General features: G+C 36.3%; 1 non-coding gene across 1 annotated transcript; it reads right to left on the reverse strand.

The window, feature by feature from the left end:
• Positions 1-2,667: 2,667 nt before the first annotated feature.
• Positions 2,668-2,786, reverse strand: LOC141439462 (5S ribosomal RNA). Its single transcript, XR_012452588.1, has one exon. It is a non-coding gene; the product is annotated as a 5S ribosomal RNA (ribosomal RNA).
• Between the last annotated feature and the right edge of the window lie 1,344 nt (positions 2,787-4,130).

Raw genomic sequence — 4,130 nt, forward strand, 5'->3', positions numbered from 1 at the left:
TGCTGGTGACTGTACCTAGTGGACTTTTAAAATCAAGGACCTATTTTACAACTCTCTACTAAGTTTCTATTATTTAATGTGACATAGATTATCATCCGTGATGACGTCTCTATTTCGTCGAACAAAATAAACAGAGAGAAGGCATCATTGAATGTTCTTGTAATAATTAGCTTTATGATAATTTATTTATTTATTTGTTGTTTATCTCACTGCCTATATTTATTTTAGACGTATATTATATGTACGATAGATGTATTTCTGTTACGTTTTAATTTTCTGATCTACTTTTGATGCACCATTTTGTAAACTAGTCCTTCCTTCTTTCTGTAAAAAAGGTTGCCTAGAAGAGATCGCTCTTAAGCGATAAGGCCGCCTATTGCTTAGCTTGTAATTTTTTCTCTGTGTATCTGTTTTCTGTATCGCTTACTATTTCTGGTGTACAATAAAGAGTCTTTGCATTGTATTGTATTGTATTTTGTGAAAAACGCTCATTTCGAGACTCGAACCCAAGAGACTCTCGAGGCTTAACGACTCGAAGACAGTTTCTTGCATCCATACGCATAAGAATGGCTTAATCCAGCCGCGGGTTCAGGGCAGACCTGGAGGTAATTCGTCTATTTCGTTGATGGACGTCCTACGCTGCGCTTGCCAGTCCGCAGTCATTCAAGAACCTTTCGACCCCAACGGCCACCTGTTCTCCGTGCTATGTAGCCTGGCCATTGCCACGTTTCATAACAAAAATACATATACCGGAAATAAATATCTACGCTCAGTTGTAAAACATGCGAACGTAGATCTTTGATAATACTGTGACAAACCGACGTCATATATTAACACAAAAGGCCAAAACTAGTTATAAACTCGATTAACTGCGACACTATCTTAAATTCATATTTTATCATTTTATTCAAAACTTGAATGTTGACAAACCTAATATTGTAACACAATAGGTTAAAAATGATCGTCATTTACAACTGCTAAGTACCAACGTCGCGATAAGTGCTTTCGTTGTAAGGACTCTGTCGCTATTATGAATGCTTTAGATTTGTTGGTGTTGCGCTGTTATGTGTTATTGAGATAGGGTTGTATGATTTTACATTGTGTTGCTGCGTAAGAGCCGGTTTAGTGCAATCTGACTGGGACACTGAGGAGTCCATGGAAATTTAAAATTAAGTACCAAAAAGATTGTTTTCTTATATTTAGTATTTCTACGAAAAACTAAAGTTTTACTTGTAATGTATTTAATAAGGATAAGGCCGCCTATTGCTCACCTTGTAATTTTTTTTTCTCTGTGTATCTGTTTTCTGTATCGCTTACTATGTCTGGTGTACAATAAAGAGTCTTTGTATTGTATTGTATTGTATTTGTGGTGGCCAAGTGGTTTGGCCTATGGCCTATCAAGCAGAGGATCGTGGGTTCAAATCCCAGGGGCACCTCTGAGTTTTTCAGAATTCATTTAAAACTTATCACGAGCTTTACGGTTGAGGACAACATCATGGGGAAATCTCCACACAGTCATCTTAATGGTGTAACGTGTGTGTGAAGTTCCCAATCCGCAAAGAGCCCGCGTGGGAACGACGATCTGAGCCCTCTCATTCTGAAAAGAAGCCTGTGCCCAGCAGTGATAGGTATACGTAGGTATATAAGATCGAAATAGTTATACATAATATATCTAATAAGGGTCCCATTTTTTTAAGTCTGGCGTACCTAAAGGTAACTACTACCCCAAAAATAACGTGTATATTATTTATGAAACAAAACTAGCTTATGCCCGCGGCTTCGCCCGTGTGTTATCGCGCGCTGTTTCCTCGGGAACTGTGCATTTTTCCAGGATAAAAAGTAGCCTTTGTCACTCTCGGGCCCATAAACCACGTCGATCCGTCGCTCCGTTTCGACGTGAAAGACTGACAAACATACAAACACACAAACTTCCGCATTTATAATATTAGTATGGATATTGTCTGTTTATTAATTTAACTCTTTTCTAATAATGTATTATTATATTACTTATATGATATTAAAAATATGTTATTTCTAATAATTTATTTCAAGTACTTATCCTCCTATAAGTTGCCGCTTTGAGTCGGTACACAATTTCGCTTGACTTTCAAACATGACGTTAAAATGACAAGGTACAAAAGTGACGTTGACTGAACAAGTCGTCTCATAACTGCAGCTAATCCGAAACTCGAAGTTCGTGTCGTGCGGTCCCTCTGACACTTACACTATTTAATACGAGAGCGAGAGGGACGGTACGATACGAAGTTCGAGTTTCGAGTTTCGTAGTAGCCCTGCTGGACCCCATAGGATTTTAAGTTTAAACGCCTGATGAATTATAATAGCAAAGACGATGCGCGTGATCAACAGTATGGTTTACGTTTAGGAAAAAAAATATAAATACATTTTTTTACAGTGGTGAGTTGTTGTGCAATATGTATTGTGAATTTAAGAATATTCAATTTTATGATTAAAATTTATGACGGTGAGTTAAAACTGTTATCCAATAATGTTGACACATGCTTGCAAAACAAGGTGGTACTCTTATATAATAATAATATAATAAGTTTGTTGAATTTATTTGCTAAACACCAACCTAATTTTAAAACATCTACTAGTATAACATTCTTACTCGTTCTTAATAAATAAAAATAAAAATAGAAAACAAAAAGCCAACGACACGCGGTGTTCCCAGGCGGTCACCCATCCAAGTACTGACCGCGCCCGACGTTGCTTAACTTCGGTGATCGGACGAGAACCGGTGTATTCAACGTGGTATGGACGTTGGCAAATTAGTAGTTGAAATTATACTACATGTATTTACAGCAGTTTCGCACTACACCGGAACACCGGATCTTAGTTGTATGGAATGGACGTAGTGTGACAGATCTGACTGAATAGGGATACACAGTCGTGCCAACTATGGTACGTGAAAATTAATTCGGAAATAAAAAGATATACCTAAACAAGCAAATGGTTTATTTTATACTTTATTACTTTTCATACCTAATTAATCTCTACCTACTGTCACATGCTATTTTGATTTACTTAGTAATGTTTTCAAAAAGCCCCACAATTTCCTACAACCATTTGTTTGTCTAATCAACAAAATTCATTAACCCAACAAACCTGATTGCCTCATAACACATTAAACTAAATTACACTCTGGTTACAGATCTAATAACTATAAGGCATATCTACACGATATATGGGTCTATTTTCAATACCCAAAAACCAGAAACACCACCCTTAGGACCTGTTTGCATAAAGACTCCATGCATAAAATCTTACGACACCCAAAATCAAACATAACATTACCTACCATATTCATAAAAATCATCCCAAATTGACCCTTATAAAATAGGAGCTAAAGCTCATAAGGTTGTTTGTGAGTAGCATTGTCAAGTTGGTAGTTAGGGCCCAGTAAAATCATTACAGTTTAACGCGGCCCGGTTTCCCGTTTAAATTAAACGCAGGACAATGGTCAGTGGCTAAACCACGGTTAACGGTCTTGAGCCTAAGTTATGGGCGGATTAGCCGTATCTTAATATCTTGCCTTAACAAGGGTTTCCCGGGTTATTGGGCAATGACGTTTGGAGTGTCACTGTTTTATGACACGAGTCCAAGTATACAGGATGGGTTGGTTATGTGGATGACATCATAAATATCATTGTATAATTCCAGTATATTATAGGTTTAGTAGTAGAACAAAGGTAAGGGTAAGAGTAGGTAGTCATCAAAATATTTGTTTTAAGATAGGTATGTGTTGTTAAAAACAGGTTGTTTGTTTTTAATAGAGACAAATAAAATAATTATGTAACTCATGCAATTACTGCGAAATTTACTATAACTACTTTATTTTATTTGTGTGATTTTAATAATAGTTCCCTAGTTATGTACTAATTTATTTAATTGTTATGTTTAAATACTATAAATAATAATAAGCGCTCATTAGTCTTGGGTACTAAGTGACCTTGTATTCATTCCTGAAATATTTTAAGGTAAAGTGAAGGTCGTTTAGTTTCCTACAAATTTGTAGGTGTACCTATCAATGAATATCCAGAGTCAGCAAAGCCCTTCTCCTAACCAAGCTAAGCGTACTCAATGGCTGGGGGATCATGTTATTTTTACTA

Source organism: Choristoneura fumiferana, chromosome 20, assembly GCF_025370935.1.
Source record: "Choristoneura fumiferana chromosome 20, NRCan_CFum_1, whole genome shotgun sequence".
In the NCBI taxonomy this organism is placed as follows: domain Eukaryota; kingdom Metazoa; phylum Arthropoda; class Insecta; order Lepidoptera; family Tortricidae; genus Choristoneura; species Choristoneura fumiferana.